Source organism: Bombyx mandarina, chromosome A1, assembly GCF_030267445.1.
Source record: "Bombyx mandarina strain Sakado chromosome A1, ASM3026744v2".
Lineage (NCBI taxonomy): Eukaryota > Metazoa > Arthropoda > Insecta > Lepidoptera > Bombycidae > Bombyx > Bombyx mandarina.
Window position 1 is genome coordinate 7,021,082 of NC_143234.1, and position 18,781 is coordinate 7,039,862.

The 18,781-nt window shown below is 38.0% G+C and overlaps 1 protein-coding gene and 1 non-coding gene across 2 annotated transcripts in view; one reads left to right on the forward strand and one right to left on the reverse strand.

The window, feature by feature from the left end:
• Cals (calsyntenin 1) overlaps window positions 1–18,781 on the reverse strand; it is a 197,997-nt gene that overhangs the window by 121,696 nt on the left and 57,520 nt on the right. The window lies entirely within an intron of this gene.
• TRNAS-GCU (transfer RNA serine (anticodon GCU)) lies at window positions 2,073–2,154 on the forward strand. The gene has a single exon. It is a non-coding gene; the product is annotated as a tRNA-Ser (tRNA).

The following is an 18,781-nucleotide window of genomic DNA, read 5'->3' on the forward strand; positions in this document are numbered from 1 at the left end:
AATACGCCATCCACCTTGAGATATAAGTGCTAAGATCTCAAGTATAGTTACAACGGCTACCCCACCCTTCAAACCAAAACGCATTACTGCTTCACGGTAGAAATAGGCACGGTGGTGGTACCTACAGCCGCGTGGACTCACAAGAGTTCCTACCACCAGCTAAAATTTAAATTTACAATTGTGGCGTCACACAGCCCTGAGCTCCCTAAGTTTTGACGTAGTTATATATTTATGTGGCTATCACGTCAGCGGTAGCATTCCGTGTGTCTCTGGTTTGTATAGTCTTGGGTTTATTGTTTCAATCGCCTCTTAAGAACTTGCCTTCAGAATCTAGTTGGTAAGTAATGCGTATACCTTGCGTACAAACCTACATGCGTATAAACCTTATTAAGGCAATAACTATAAAAACTTTAAAAAAAAAAGTTTTTATAACTAACCGAACTAAAAAGTTTTTTTCTTTTATAAACACGGAAGGTTTGTTCTGTCTTGAGTAGCAATAAAAGCATAAACATTTATTAATATTAAGAAAAATCTACTAATTTTAGAATAAAAGTTAACCTTTAAAAAGTAATAAATTACACTGTTAAAAAGATTGTAAAAATAAAACAAAATAAATAAATTATTGCATTGTCATTACATTTATATATTAATACGTGAAGCAAAAACTTTGTATCCCTTTTTACGAAAATTGCGCGGACTGAGGAGTATGAAATTTTCCACACTTATAGAGAATATAGAGAAGAAGTGCAGAATGCTAGTATTTTTTTTAAAATAATGCATAAAAGATACATTAAATCAATAAAGAAAAACTTACACAAACTACATACCATGTATTTGACGCACACACGCATGCATACTATTTATTGTCAAACTTTTGTTCTTGGCGTCTGTTGTCAAATTGAAAATAGATTAAATATTGTTTGCCTTTGTTAATATTTTTTATAGTGTAGTCTTGGCGAAATTTGTGATTATAGGAGTATAAAATACAATTATAATGGTGTACAAACTTACAATTCCAATTAATTATAGTCGAATTTCGACTACTGCGGGGCCTCTAGTAGCTATTAAAATTCGATCTTTCAAAACAGACTATAAATTTAAACACACAGCAATTTGTAAGACTTTTGCACACACGATCATTTAACCGTCGAAAAGTACATAATTAGGTATATAACGGCCAGTTAATATAACTATGCGTTCTTATCGCTAACAGCTTGGCTAGATTCCTTCTAGATAAGCTGTAGTGTGAGTAGAGCACGGTTGTTGTTACTGCTTATAGGTCATTCAACTTCACTAAGCAGTATTATGTAAATTACATCGGCATTTTAAAAACAAATTCCACTTTTGATCTCATATATTCCGTTAACGACAAAACAAAGAGGGATGCGAATTTCTCGGTGGTTATGTGTTGTTTTAGGCCTGCGTTTTCTGTATTTTTAGTATTTCAAAATTTAGTAGCATGCATTAGTTCCGATTCAATAAGTTCTGGACAAAGACTTCTGTTTTTGGTTGGATTGGGTATTGTCCAAAATGCTCCTTTTTTTTAATTGCTTAGATGGATGAACGAGCTCACAGCCCATCTGGTGTTAAGTGGTTACTGGAACCCATAGACATCTACGACGTCAATGCGCCACCCACCTTGAGATATAAGTTCTAACGTCTCAGTATAGTTACAACGGCTGCCCCACCCTTCGAACCGAAACGCATTACTGCTTCACGGCAGAAATAGGGAGGGTGGTGGTACCTACCCGTGCGGACTCACTAGAGGTCCTACCACCAGTAAAAAATTGTTGGTTGGATTGGGTATTGTCCAAGATGCTCCTAATGTTTCCCAGACCGGTTACAGTTGCAAGCCTTGAGAAGCTTCTGACCAATTGTGAACGTCTGTAGACTGGTGAATCATCAGACATCAGTCCACCTATGTTATAATAGTCCAAATAGGAAAACCGTTCTAAAATGCTATCAAAGAATGTTTTAGTATCGCATTTATGTGAAAAGCAATTTAACAGTTGTATAAACATAGACGAAGAAGCCTTTGTAGGTAATACTATAATTCAAATGATGTAACACGTGACGAGGTGGCCGAGTGGTTAAGGCGTTGGACTGCTAATCCAATGTGCTCTGCACGCGTGGGTTCGAATCCCATCCTCGTCGATAGTTTTTGTTATTTACACTGAAAAACACAATGGACGGCTTTAATTATTATACATATAACGTTCTGTATTTTCTGATAAGGCTTTTTTTTTAAATTAAGTAGCGTCCATGAAACAAAATTTTGTATAACGCCATCTCGTTAACCTCCGAAATATTTGCAATGTTGCTTATTGGATATTCGCATATTGGTACCTCAAAACTTGAAGAGATGGCAGTACAAAACCATGTTACCTACTATACAATATTGTTTTGTAGATATATTTTTTATAGATCTCATTTACAACATAGTGAAATTTATTTAGTACAATATCATAAGGAATCGATAAAACTAAGCTTTTTTTTTTGGTCAGGAGGAAATCGCCGGACTTCCGCCCTCCTCTGGGGATGGAGGGCGGGGCATGTTAGAGTCGAACTGACTAAAACCTCCTGTCGCTCAACAACCAACGTCCAAACCTCGCATGAGACAGAACTCATGAAGAGGCAGAGGGGGGAAAGTGAAGTGTTTAGTGCGGAGCACATCTCTCCCATCACCCTCCCCCTCGGGACGCCGGACCGGCAGTCGTCGGCGCCACGACCACCAGCCCTCTCGGTCGGCAGGCTATCCGAAGCCCGCCTACATGGCGCCGGTTAGAGTGAGCTATCCTACGAAATACCCCGCTGGACCAGAACCAGCGTGGGTCGAGGATAGCCGGCCTTCCATCACCCGGATGCTCTTGCGTAAAACGCGTGCAGAGCGGCTTGCACGTCGTCTTCTTAGGTCCCCTTCGCCGGGCCCCAAACCGACATATGAGGGGGACCCGAAACATTTAGAGGGCCAGGGATTGGGCGGCATCCGCCACCCTGGCCCCCGCTCGACGGCGGCGGGCTTGTGCGTCTCTCACGCGCCCCGCCGCCTCCTTCTGCGAGATGGTGCGCTCGCAGAAGTCGAGCATCGCCTTCCACGACTCGTCGTCGCCGAGCATCGATGCCACAATACTCGGCAACGACAAGTCGTTTCCTATTTTTGCGACGAGGTCACGGCGCCACCCCTCCCATGCGGGGCAGGCAACGAGCGTGTGCTCCGCCGTGTCCCAGTCGCAACCACAATGGTAGCACTCTGCCGTCGGCTCGGCTCCGATTCGGTGCAGGAACTCACCGAAGCAACCATGCCCAGTGAGCACCTGCGTGAACCGGAAAGTAAGGCGTCCTCTGTCACGATTCACCCAATCCACAAGAATCGGGCGAATCGCCTCGACGGTCCTACGACCAGCCGAGGATCGGCCAGCCGCCTGGACCATGACTCCAGCACGGACCGCCGAGATTGGGCCCTCCGGGCTCTGACCACACTGGGGCTGGGACGCGCCACGCCCCGGGCATGAAGGTTAGCCCGCCAATGATAGTCAGCAGCGAGCGCCTCCGCCTCCAGGACCCAAGGTGGCGTCCCAGCCAGTACACACGCCGCCTCAAAAGAGATAGTGCGATAACCACGGATGACCCTGACCGCGATAGTGCGTTGCGGCCGTTGCAGCAACTTCGCTACCCCCACGGCCAGGGAAGCTTGGTCGGCAGTCTTTAGTTTCTTTAATACGACTTTCTTTTTACTTCTAACTTCAATGCTTCGCGTATTCTTTTCCGGTGGTCGTACGGTTGTGGTCCTGTAGGGCTTTCCAGTTTCAACAGGACAAATGAACGGACTCGAAGTTTCAGCAGCCATGAAGCCTTTTTATCTATTCCTCTCAGCCCTGTTTGATGCTCCTAATTCTAACTCTAGCAGAAACCAAAGCAAAGTTTGACATGACACTTAGGATACAACACAGTTTCTTGCTGGATGTTCTCAGCAGGTCGTGATTCCAATCTGGTTTTGAATACCTTTGTGATTCAGCTGTCTTTGAGATGCTAGCCTTCCGGATGAACTCGGGTAATTGTTAGCCAGTCCTCGATTTGGATCGCTGAAAAGGGAAGTCAATACGGCTGCTAAAAGTTACTATTACTGCCTCCTAGAGCTAAAGATATAAAATATGCCCCTTCCTTTTTTTTTTTTTTTTTCATTTAGCTATTCACGAGTTTTAGTGTTGTAATTTTTTTAATCAACATTATTTTTTGAAGAAAAATAAAGGTAATGACAGTGAAATTTGAAAATAAAATAAATCCATATCTTGAGTTGAATTGGTAATGTTTGCAAATCTTTTTGGTCGAATGTTAGTTAATTTAATTTTTCCTGACGACGCCCTATGCTGCCTCGATAATTCTCTGTTATACTATTCGGTCATTACGGTCGGTTTATGGACGTCAACAATAAACACAAACTCACAGAGGCTTATCTAAACGTCCATGCGTGACTAGACAAGCCACTGCGTCCATTGTCTCGGTTCATACCAGAGAACTAATCTGTGCTACTGAATGCTTATGCAACACTTTGACCATTGGAAACCACATGGTATTTGACTAAAAAATGACTAAATGATTAAAATTTGTTTCGAGTTAAAATGTAGGTTTGGTAACTATAGAATTGTGCACGATATCTCAACGTTTAAATTTGGAACTTCTAGATTATTTATCGACTATATCTTAAGCTTCTGATTGCGAGCGCTCATCATTAATGATAAAACAATTTACTAAACTGAAATTTAGTGTTTCTTGCAATTTTTGTCTTAAGCATGAGCAATCGGATGACCTTATTTCGTGTTAAGCGAACCCGATATGTAAGTAAAGGTGCCAGCCAGGTGCTGTCAGAATAGGAAGTTAATGAAGGTACAGAAAAAACCCTTATTTTTAACCTAAGCCTAAGCAATAACCTCAAAAGGTTACGAAAGTCCATAGACATCACAACGTGAATACCATCGCTTCCCTTGACGCATGAACCCAAAGTCTCAATTGTAATGGCTACCTCACTCTTAAATCACAACGCATGACTGCATCAGAGCAAAGATAGGCACGATAGTAAAACTTACACGTCCCGCCATGAATTTGGTTATGGTTTAATTAAATTTTGATGACAATGTACCCGATTAGACATATGTATTTATTCTTTAAGTCCAAACTGTAGCACCGAATTCCAGCCAGTCAGGAATGCAAACAGTGGTAACGATTGCAACGGACTATTTCCATACTGTGATATCCACAATATGTAGACCCTTTACCTTACAATAACCTCCACTGAACAGATTCCTTGAAAATTTCACTAAGTCTATGAACGTTTTGTGGGTAATTATGTACACAGCCTCCCAAGAGACGAATATAGATATAAGGGCCATATTCGCACATTCACCACAGATCTAGTGGGCGTATCGTGGGAGTCGTGCATTAAGAAGACGCGCCCGATCAATACGTGACTACGTAGTTACTAGTTTTTATCGATAAAGAAGCACAATAAGTCAAGATTTTAATATGCTACTAATAGAATCATTACAAGCAGGGGGTTCGCTGTATCTCGGTTCGTCGAGCATATGTAACGTGTTTAATCTTCGCGACTATCTTTCAATTTGGATACAACGGTTATTTTTCTTTCAATCGCCGAAGAGATAGATCTAATTTCTCGTTGCCAATCTGAAATAGTAGATATCCAAAGGAATTGACGGCAAAATATTTATTTAATTCATTATTGTATTATTGTAGCTTAATGTTGAGGTCACAACAGCTTCAGATATGGAGAACTAAGAACAATGTACGGATAAGGAGAAGTGGAAATTCCAATTAGTATGGTATGGTATAGTATATGGTAGGGTTATAATTGAATATCCTGACTAATAATAGCCGTACAGACTATTAGGCAATGTATTCTGACCTTTGACCTAAAATCGAACTTTGGTACGTTCGCGGTACAGATTTACGAGTCAGCAATAAAGCAATCAAATCTTTGTGAAGCTTTAACGAGTTAGCGAATGGGCCATAACTGAAGTTCACTAGAAGGCATTCCCAAGAACACGAAAGAAAAGTTTGATGTTTATCTGCCTTTGATTACACACCAGGGATAATTATCTATGTTACCTCCTAAGTCTATTTTCTCTTTCAAAATATTTGCAATTAGTCTATTCTCAAATACATATATCAAAGCAATGGCAATAATTTTAAATTATTTTACGACTACAGGCAATTCTTCTTAAATTTGGAATTCAAAACTAATTTAACAACTGCTATTTTGCAACCCTATTGAGTTTAAAAAGTGTTATCATCATAACCTAAAAATCAAAAATGTATCGTCTGTTTTTATTGATTATATCACTTTTTTAATCTTTATGGTTCTAGTTTCTGGGCTTAAAATTATGATATAAATATTAATATTTTCATAATTTATCTACCAATGAAAGCCGCGTTCGAATCCGCTTACCCGTTTCAGAGACAAAGATAAAAAAAGATACACAGGTAAAAAAGATAACACATGTTTTGCAATCAGTTTAAAATCCATTTCTTCGAAATCACAGGCACTTAAAGTGTTCCCATAGGGTTTATAATAATAAACCTTTTTAAATGTGAAATTTGAAGTAAAAGCCTTAATTACTCGTACATGGTAATTAATCATTGCTGTCCTGTGCTTTACAGCGGATTTTGTTTGACACAAACCATAATTAGATCTGCAATATAAACTTTGAGACAACATACGCTCGACTTAATTATAGATCTGTTTTTTTCTGAATCAAGTTTAAATTTTATTGGCAAGTTTAGTAGAAAAACCGTTGAGCAAGGCGACAGAATGTTCTCGACCCAATAACTCAGGCCTTGGCGCACTTCGATAACATCTCGGGGTATTGTTGTGTCAAACTGTTCTAAAGGGTTTGGGTCCATTCTGTTTTATATTAGTTACATAATTAAAAAGGCAAGTCGTGGATCTATCTTATCGATATTCATGTCACGTATTTTTTTTTAAATAGCCTTTAATCCACCCCTTTAAGGACATTAGCTATCAATCACGCATATTAGCTTCTATAATCAAACATGGAATCTTTATCAAACACTATTATTAGTACATTTGAGATTTTTACTGCCGGTGACACCATTAATCGTTATGTGAAGCCATTACCATTATTACCAAAACATCCTTTTATTACATTACCACACACTATTTACCATTGCGGTATTGGCAAAATCGTTAAGAGGAATTTCTGGTCAGGCTAATATTGCGTTTACTATTTTAGGAGAGCAGGTAATATAATAAAAAAGATCACGTTCGTAATGCTACTTTAATAAATGTAGAGAGTACAATAGAAATTACTATTCATTACAATTATTATTAAAATGTATAATAGGTTCTCAAAAACGGCGTGCCTCATGATGGCTCAAATTTGAAGCTTCATTAAATCATCACAGCATTTGTTAGTGTTGTAAAAAGCCCATGTATTTCGTTCTTTGTTCAATTAAATTAAAATTTACTTATCCAGTTTCACTGAAACATTTCGAAACTAGTTCAATACCAAAAGGTTTTTCGGGTACATGCGAATTCAGAGTCCGTTGAATTTTGAAAGCGTTCACCATATTGCTCAGCGCTTTAATCTGACAGTTTTGTTGAAGCAGTTATATTGATAACGGAGTTCTATATCCGATTACCGTTCGACCGTGGCTGCATTGTCTGGATCGCTGTATGTATTGAGGCAGGTAACCTATTTACGTAACGTACTATTTACTAATGTAATTACGTGATCTGATTTTTTTCTTTTATTTTTTTTATTGCTTAGATGGGTGGACGAGCTCACAGCCCACTTGATGTTAAGTGGTTACTGGAGCCCATAGGCATCTACAACGTAAATTCGCCACCCACCTTGAGATATAAGTTCTAAGGTCTCAGTATAGTTACAACGGCTGCCTCACCCTTCAAATCGAAACGCATTACTGATTCACGTAAAATAATTTTCATTCAAATAAAATAAATGCCAACTCTCGTCTTGAAACGACCGATGGCATTAACTGTATCAATGAATTATCAGGGTATACTAATTCTAGAGGAGTTAAAATATTTTCGTTTTAAATTTTCGAGCCTCATTGTTCATGAGCAAATTCACAAGTTTCTTCTTTTTCTTGTCCTTATTGCACGTTATGTGGAGTGGGTACAGCATGTCCTAGTGTCGTACTGTGTAGGTGTGACGTAGATTGTTTGACCCTCCTTTGGTCATGCCTATTGGAAAGTATCATTGGAAGGGACTTGTACTGTTTATTCTTATGGTGTTTCTTTTACTTCGTACGTTTTTTGTGTTCTGATGTGTATTTTATTATTAAAAAAAATTACACTATTTTTTATTGCCCTTGTAGGCAGGCACACGAGCATACCCACCTGATGGTAAGTGGTTACTGTCGCTCATGGTCGTCAGCAATGCCAAGTGCAGAGCTAAGCCGCTACCTACTGTTAAGTAATCTCCACAAGTCTTGAAGAAGGACATGTCATAGCGTTCGAGAAACACCGTAGAGGGGAGCTCATTCCAAAGCCGGACAGTACGTGACAGAAAAGATCTCTGGAAACTCTCTGTGGATGAACGCAGTGGTTCTAGGTATTATGGATCAACTTTACTCCAGTGGCGGGTTTACAAGACGTTATCCATTATCAAAGACTCCAACATTGTTAAACAATCTTAGAGTACATTAAATCTATATCTATACTAATATATAAATCTACAGTGGTTTTTACGGATGTTCCGCTATAACTACTGAACCATGCATCCGTTTGACTTGAAACTTGGTATCCATGTAGAAAATACATGTACTTAATGGCTATATAGGCTAATATTTATATGAGTGTTAGACTCCCTACACCAGTTGCGGGGGCGTTAATGATGAGAATCTTTGTGAAGGTGAGAAATAATAATATTAATTTTAAATGCCAAGCGAAGCGGACGGGTACAACTAGTTATAATATTAATCAAAACAGAACAATTACAAAACTTGCTCAATAGTAAACGAGAAAAGGAAATCAAGCTTATGCGACACAGTTAAACAACATCCTCATTCCTGTAATTTGCTAAGTGATACTCTGTTTGTACAAAGAACTGCAAGCAAGTAGTATTTACTTCATAAAAGACGTAACCGCTCCGCTATAGAGCTGTAAACATGAAACTTAGATAAAGTTTTATGTCATGCTTTGCCTACGGAGGCGTAAATACAGTTTGGTCAACCGATTTTGATTTTATATCTAAACGTAAATATGAGAAGTTAGTTTAAAGTACTTTAAAATTTAATGATCCTGCGAAATAAAACCGGGTATAATGAAACAAAGCAGGTAATATGTGGATAAATTGAGATAATAAATGTCCTAGTTTTGTCGAATATTGTAACTATACTTGAGACCTTAGTGTTTATATCTCAAGGTGGGTGGCGTGTTTAGCTTGTAGATGTCTATGGGCTCCAGTAACCACTTAACACCAGGTGGGCTGTGAGCTCGTCTACCCATCTAGTAATAAAAAAAATATAATAAGTTATAAAAAAAAAGAATATTTTAAAACACAAAAGTTTTTTTTTTATATTTCACTCCAGAACCTAAAATATGTAATAACATTGCAATGAACGTCCAGTTGCTCTCGCTCAGACCATCCACATCAAGTAAGTATCTAACAGTTAGGATTTAAGGTTCATATTACAATCGTTATTCTATAATAGAATTGCTTTTCAATACTCTTTGCATTCTTACTACCTATATTTGAATCTGATGCTACCTCTTGAAATATTTTTAAATACAAGTAAAATCAAGACGTCTAAATCGCAATTATTAAAAACCCACTATTTTCGGTCAGAGTTAGACATATGGTATAAATCTAATCTGTTTAAATAAATAACAATAGCAGTTTATTTAGAAACAACGATTTACTTAACTACTTATGTTTAGAATAGCACTACCCCATCTTTTCCCGTGGGTACTGTAAAAGGGGATTAAGGTATTCTTCTCCAGAGAATGGACAGGAGCACTAGCACATCGCATCAGGCTCAAGCCTGACGACGGTGCTAACACTAATCCTAGCAAGAGCAGTGCTTTGCAGAATCTACCACCGGATCGGAAACGGGACCCACTGAGAAGATCCGGCGAGAAACTCAGTGGGCTGTGTATGTAGGTTAATTTACTCGTGGAGCCCTTCGTCGCAAGCGACGGGTTCGACGAGAAAGATGATCGGAGTTTCTGGCGCAAAGCAGTCATGCCTTCTGGTTTTAATGATAGAACAGTAGTTAAACAAGAATGCAATTGAGACTCCGAACTAAGTGGATGGCGGCATTGAGGTCTAAAAAAAGGTGGAAAAAAGAGGTCGAAAAAAAATATAAAAATGAATTGCTGTTCGTTAGTCTCGCTAAAACTCGAGTACGGCCGGACCGATTTGGCTAATTTTGGTCTTAAATTATTTGTGGAAGTCCAGGGAAGGTTTAAAAGGTAGATAAATATGAAAATGCTCCGAATTAAATAAAAATAATCATTTAGTTTTTCCTTTGATGTGTCCCCCGTCGGACGGATTCCTTTTGTTTGTTTTAAGTTTATTTTATACAAAAGTTTAGGTCTTATAATTATCGATTGGGGCACTACGAAGTCTGTCGGGTCAGCTAGTACGCAATAAATAAAAAGAAGTGTGTACGCCTGGCATGAAGATAGCTTAGAACGACTAGTACAGATCTGTTTTGTCTTGTCTAAATAATTTTTTATTTTGCTTAGTGGGGTGGACGAGCTCACGGCCCACCTGGTGTTAAGTGGTTACCAGAGCCCATAGACATCTACAAAGTAAATGCCACCACCCATTACTGCTTCACGGCAGAAAAAGCAGGGTGGTGTTACCCACACTTGGGGACCCAGAAGCCGTCCTACCAACAGTAAAAATCAAGCATGATCGTTTTAAGTAATAATTAGAAACCACCAAACGTGCTTAAATCGAGTTTAACTTCGATGCCAACGCATTTTAAGCTGCTTTCAGACAACGCTATACTATAGTGCCATATAGTATAGCAGCCTATACTTAGCCAATAATATATAGTACAGTACAGTGTGGACGTGTCCATAACAATGTATGGTGTGCGATATTGTTATGAGCTATCACTACATACGAGGGCGGGATGATAAGTAACTAGCCTCTACTATTTAAAATGTTAAAATTAAAAAAATATATATCACATTTTTAAATTCGTATCTCTGGCCACCTGTGTTCTAAATTTGAATTCGGTGGCGTGAAAATTTTATTGATTTTTTGTCATTTGAAAATATATTTCGTCAAATGTTTTCAAAATGGATAAAATTGAACAAAGAGCCGTCATAAAGTTTCTTCATATGAAGAGCATAAAGGGGAAAGATGTCTATGACGAGTTAAAGAATGTTTTGGGTGTATGTGCTCCTTCTTATACCACAGTAAAAAATTGGGTGGCTGAGTTTAAACGCGATCGTTCATGTGTCCAAGATGAAGCCCCCCCCGGACGTCCAAAAAGCGTCACGACTCCGGAAATGGTCGTGAAAGAACATGATATAGTTTTAACAGTTCGACGATTGAAGTTATCTGAAACAGCTAACACTACAGGTATCTCAAAAGAACGGGCACATCATATCCTAAGTGAGTAATTAAATATGAAAAAGTCATCGGCCCGTTGGGTGCCGCGATTGCTTACGCACGATCAAAAGAGGATTCGGGTGCAAAACTCAAAAGAATGTCTGGACCGTTTCAGAATAATAAAGCCGATTTTTTACGTCGATTTGTAACAACAGATGAAACATGGGTTCATTATTACATACCAGAATCAAAAATTCAATCAAAACAGTGGACGCGGCTCCAAAAAAAGCCATGGCTGTAAGGTCGGCTGGAAAAGTGATGGCTTCCGTCTTTTGGGATGCAGGTGGGATCTTGATGATAGATTACCTTTCTAAAGGTCAAACGATTAATGGAGAATACTACGCTAATCTTCTAGATGATTTTCATCAATGTATTCAGCAAAAACAACCAGGTTTGGCGAAAAAAAAAATCATCTTCCACCAAGACAACGCTAGGGTTCGCACATGTGTTAAAGCTATGGCAAAAATCAACGAATTGAAGTATGGTTTGCTGCCCCACTCACCTTATTCGCCTGATCTAGCGCTATCAGACTTCCACTTATTTCCTAAGCTCAAAACTTTTTTGGGCAGACAGAAATTTGCCACAAATGATGAAGTCATAGCCACTGTAGAGGAGTATGTTGCAGGCGTCGAAAGAAATCATTTTATGAAAGGCATTACTGCTTTAGAACGAAGATGGAATAAGTGCGTAGAGGTTCCCGGAGACTATGTCGAAAAATAAAATTAATTTTATCACGGAAAGTTAAGTGTTTTATTGTTAGGCTAGTAACTTATCATCCCGCCCTTGTAGTATAAAACAAAGTCGCTTTCTCTGTCCCTATATCTATCTTTCCCTATGTATGCTTAAATCTTTAAAACTACGCAATGGATTTTGATGCGGTTTTTTTAATAGATACAGTGATTGAAGAGGAAGGTTTATATGTATAATAACATTCATTAAATCGTGGAGAGATCAATAATAAATTACAGTTTCCGAAGCGAAGCGAGGGCGGGTCGATAGTATACTATAAGCTATTATATTACAGCGTAGTCTGAAAGCGGCTTTAATTCCTTTTCTTAGCTAACATGTCGACATAACGTGAATTTTTAAGTTTTCTTTTAATCTAAAAACGGTTTGTGAATAAAAAATGCGTATGATGGCTTGCGCTACGATTGCATTAACTATTCAAACAATTCAGAATCAAGTTCGTAAGAATAACGCATTACGCCGTCGGAAATGCTTTTATTATTCATAAAGACCTGAAAGTTTGTTTTAGACAGCGGCGATAACGTTTGTCATATTATATTTATTGTCAGTTAATGTCATTTTTTTATTTATTTACTTTGTAGACACGCAAAATAAGTTACGATCTATAAAAAGAAATGTCAATTAAATACATTGTTACGAAAAATATTTGTTCTCTTCGTTTTTTTTTTTTAAAACAACATTATTTCTTTAGGTATGAACTGATGTGTTACGTATGGCTGGTTATGTTTTTTTATTTTTTATTGCTCTTGTAGGCAGACAGACGAGCATACGGCCCACCTGATGGTGAGTGGTTACCATCGCCCACGGACTTCAGCAATGCCAGAGCCAAGCCACTGCCTACCGCTTAATACTCTACACAAGCCTCGTTTGAAGAAGGATATGTCATAGCGCTCGGGAACACCGTGGAGGGGAGCTCATTCCAAAGCCGGATGGTACCTGGTAAAAAATACCATTGGAAACGCATTGTAGATAACCGCAGTGGCTCTAGATAGTATGGATGAACTCTACTCCGGTGGCGAGCGGTGCGATAGTAAAAACGAGATGATGGTACCATCTCGGAACAACTCCTCATGTTACAATAAAATTTAATATAACTGGGAACAAATCACGCACGGTCATCCGGCCCCAAAGTAAGATTAGAGTAGTGTTATGGGTACCAGAGACATGATATACATACATAAATACGTTTAAATATATACATACATATTATATATAATAGATAATTGACACCCAGACAAAGAGCAAACAAACCTGCTCATCACACGAATGTTTACCCGATGAGGGGAATCGAACCCACGACCCTCGGCCCAACAGTCGGGGGAGCTAACTATTGCACCACCGAGTCAGTCAACAATATAAGCACTTTCAAATAATGTTTATTTTTAAGGAAACGATATGTTACGATTGACAACTTTAGTCTTTTAACTGCTAGCACTAACGATGCTAATTTTGCGGTTTAAATTCAGTAGCCTCTGTGTGCTTAGTGCGAGTTTTTTAAAGTTCTTGATAGCGTAAAAGTTAATTCAAGTTTGTATGAAGTTTGCCTACGTTTGCCGCTAGGGGCGCTGTTCCAACTGCATACAAATTCGAGTTTACTTTTACGCTATCGAGAACGTTAAAAAACTCCCACTAAGTACACTGATAAATCCCAGATCAATCTCAGAGCTGGATGTGCAGCGCCGTCTTCACCCCGATATATAAACTGTAACATCCTAGATAATGTAGGATTATAAAATAAATAATAGTTTAAAAAAACTAACAAAATACGCTTTTATAGAAAATCCAACTAAAAAATAGAAAATAAATTTTATTAAATTTGAATTAAAAATAGTGTAAGATAAAATGATTTTATTGTAAAAAAGCGTGGGGTGCATGGAATCAGCATTAAAGCGTATTTTGTTAGTTTTTAAAGTATTATTTACTTTTCAATTTTTTTGTTGAATTTCAATTTTTTCAATTCTTTTTTTAAATATTGAATTGTCATATGTCCTTAATAAGTATACCAAATTTCGAGTTAATCCGACGTTTTGAAGGGGGTCAAAATCATGTTCAGAGATTCCGTTGCATACTAACATACATACGTCTGAAGCTATGTTATATTCCATATTGTTGTATTCCAATATTGCTCTCCACTATACATTTAATAATACTATACATATAATAATACTATACTATACATTTAATAATTTGGAAGTCACGTAATAAAGTCAATAGGTTCTAAGTGTTGTTGTCACTTGTTGTATTCCGATATTGCGCTCCACTATACATTTATTTAACCATTAACTTCATGGCCTTTTGAGGTGCTGTTTACGGTCGACCACTCAGGAGATACGACGACTGAGCAACGAAGATCCTAAATAAACAACATTTATTTTTAAATCTTAACGTTCCTAAGATCCTTGTGTGCGGAGTGTTGAAGACTTTAATTTCCCTTGGGCGTTGTAATGGCGATAGTAATTTTAGACGTCAATCGAATGTATATGTCGTGGGAGTATCGTCTTTTTTAATGGTCAATATGTTCCAGTTTATCAGTATTTATAGTTTTCTTTTTTAGAAACATAAAGGAATTCTTTGATTTCTTTTACACTTAAAGTTTAAAGTAAGAGGTATATGTTCAATACATGTAGACTCTTGACCTCTAATGGTCAAGTATATATTAACAGTTTTATTAGTGGCGATTTACTTGGCACTCGAGCACCGCGATAGTATAATATAGTTCACAGACCCGAGAATAACTTCAAACCCACTAACGATAATTCATAAGTCTTCATTTTCAATAGTTTCATTCTGAACAGAGTGGTCGTAATCGTCATGTAGTGTTGGAAGGGGTAGACTTGACTCACGATGTCCCGGCTTTTCTCCCCGCTCGAAGTCATCCTACTACACTCATTCAGGGGATATCGTACTGTAGTTCCGATTTTGTCGGTCCACCGCATTGATGACATCCCGCGCGTTTTTATACCGTCTAACTGTCTTTACGCGATTTAATTTATAAATGTTTGTAGCTGAGTTTCGCGCATCAACGTCTGAAACATCGCACGCCTTTTTATACGAAGCAACAACACCTACTTGGTGGAAGAGCTTTTTTTATAGTACGAAACGATCACAATAGTCGTATTCTTCGCTCCTGGCTGAGCCTATGCTCGCCCACCTGTCTTGGTGAAACTGGAAAGGTCTAAGAGACACCAGTAATCCTACCTTCCTAAAAAAAAGTCGTATTCTGTAACGGTATTTTAGTAAAAGTTACGCTTAAAAAAATCATGAAATATTTATTACCTACCTGTATAAAACGGGTGGCCATTAGATCTGTTGGCATTTCAAATAAACAAATTTAAGGAATCTTATCTATATGAATTTGTATCGTAGAAAATTAATAAGTTCATGAAATTCTTTAATCACTACCATCCAAAGACAGGTGTGTTACTAAATGAACTGGCTATTAAATCAGTTTTTACATCAATGCTTCGTCAGTCGTACTCAAAATAAGCGTGAATCATGAAAACGTACGAAAAGATTATCAGTTGGATGAAAATAGGTCGCTCTGTTCCGACAACATTTCTGTAACACGATTTACAAAACGCTAAGTAGAAGAATGTAACAATATAGTTTTGACTGTGAACGTTTTTTATCTATACTAATATTATAAAGAGGAAAGATTTGTTTGTTTGTTTGTTTCGAATAGGCTCCGAAACTACTGGACCGATTTGAAAAATTCTTTTTCCATTAGAAGCCGACATTGTCCCTGATGAACATAGGCTACTTTTTTTTTTTTTTTTGGTTTCATGTGTATTTTAATGTTTCCGAAGCGAAGCGAGGGCGGGTCGCTAGTTACTCATAATTTATTACTCAAGTTCAAAAATTTAGTGATTTAGGCATAATAATAAAATTATAGTAAAAGTATTAAACAATGTCTTTAAATCAACAGGAGTCCTTTTTTCCAATACAACATTAACATAGCGTAATTACTCGGTAATTAAAAATAGTCGATGTGCGTAGCGAATCTACCCTACTGTGAGACCCATTCTTATTTATGGCTCAAAGAGATCAGCAAATAGGATGAGAACCGTCTACTTGTGTTCGAGCGTAAGATCCTAAGACGGATATTCGGTGCTGTGCAGGAAAACGATATATCGTCGTTGTCAAACCGAAATCTGCTATGTGCACTTTTTGAGATTTTTACATTTTGACCTTTTCGTATAGTTTACAGCCCTATCTACCGTATAAAAAAGCTGTTATGTGTCTAAAGCTTTAATATATACCTATAGCTTTCATTTGATATAGTTCTTAAAAATTCACCTTCATATAAAATTTTATACGAAAATGTTTTTACTCGTTAATTCAAAATAGAGTATTATAGAGTATATATAGAGTTTTGCACATAGCAGATTTCGGTTTGACAACGACGATACGGAGGACACGCTATAACCACATATTTACAAAGACCCTAATATCATAAAAATTATAAAAAATGGACGCCTACGATAGTCAGGACATGTAATTCAAATGGAGGAGACCAGAATGCCAAGACAACTACTGTATGGTAAACCAGAGGGCCGCAGAAATCGTGGTAGGCCCAAACTCCGATGGTTAAGTGGCGTAGAGGACGACGTCAAAGTTATCGGTGTCAGGAACTGGAAGGAGAAAGCCCTGAACAGAGCAGCCTGGAGAGAAATACTGGACCAGGCTAAGGGCCACTCAGGGCTGTGAGGCTTCAGATGATGATGATGATGTACGTAGATTTTAGAGTAGTTCGAAAAATAATTATTAATTTGTCTCGATCATCTCTCATACAATTTCTAACAGATCAAATCTCATGAACAGTTTTGAATCCTCACGGAATATACCTTGATTTATGCGTAGCTTAAACAGAAAATAGCGATTCGAACCAAAATGGACGACGACTCTAATGTGATGATTCAGGGCTATCACGAATGTGCATAAATTATCAGCAAATCTACGGTTCCCATTCTTTAGTGTATATTTCTGACAAAATTTAGTAAGCGTCAAATTCAATGAACCAAATACTAAATCTTCGTAAAAGAAACACAAAAAAAAGAAACAGAAAAAGTCCCGCTCCGTGATACGTTGCAATGGATTATGGAGATATGAACCCAGGAGGGTGTTGAAGTCGAGCAAGCGGCCGGTCGTAAAACGGATATCAAACCCATCTGCAGCATGATGCTGATGAGGTCAGATGAGGACATGCGGCGCCGACTCCCATTCTATCCATAACAAAAAGGTATCTGTTATTCAAAAACGAATTGTTACAACAGAATCCTGTGAGCACGCTCGAAACAAAAAGCTTTATATACCCGAAATATATATTTTATTACCGCAAATAGATAAACACGTAATCAGTTACCATGTACATGTCAGTTACCAGTTACAAGATGGGTGGCGCATTTCCGTTGTAGATGTCCATGGGCTCCTGTAACCACTTAACACCAGGTGGGCTGTGAGCTCGTCCAATCATCTAAGCAATAAAAAAAAAAGTAGATTACCAGAGCATACATTTAATTTTATAACACAGCAGAAGTAGATAGGAATAATCAGCTACTACCCTTTGCCACCTGTATTATATATGAGTCTACGATTCACTCCAGTACCAAGTCGTGGACATAATTAAAACTATTCACGGATAGCTCTTCGCCATACTACATTATAATGACAAAAATAAAAGGCGAAATTGAACCGGAAAAGTCTTTTTAATTAGACATATGTGTTGGAGACCTATTCGAAAGTAAAACAATCTTTGCCGATGTCAAATGTTTAGAAAAATTACATTTTAATAGTATGTACCTAAATATGAATTAAGGTTGTTAATAAAGGCTTCTTTATCTTTATCTTTTTATACGGGAAAACTTTTTATTGCCCTTGTAGGCATATGGCCCACCTGATGGTGAGTGGTTACCGTCGCCCATAGACTTCAGCAATGCCAGGGGCAGAGCCAAGCCGCTGCCTACCGCATAATACTCTCCACAAGCCTCTTTTAAAGAAGGACATGTCATAGCGCTCGGGAAACCCCGTGGAGGGGAGCTCATTCCATAGCCGGATCGTACGTGGCAAAAAAGACCTCTGGAAACGCACTGTCCAGATGATATGGATGAACTCTGCTCCGATGGCGGGAGGTGCGATGATAAAAAGGAGATGAGGGGATCATCTCAAAATTAGGAAGAAAAGTAAATAATATGAAGATAGGTGGATAATGAGGTTGTTCTGGTTGCTTAAGTATTTGTTTAGATATATGAATGAACGTTCTAACTTCAGTTATATCAAACTAAGGTTTTCTTATATTATGGATACCAAAAAAAAACCAGATAAGTAAACCCAAACTAATTTGTTTAATAAATATTTTGATGGCGTTCGAGATTCGAACACGTAGAAGTAGTGAGGTCATTAAACTAACC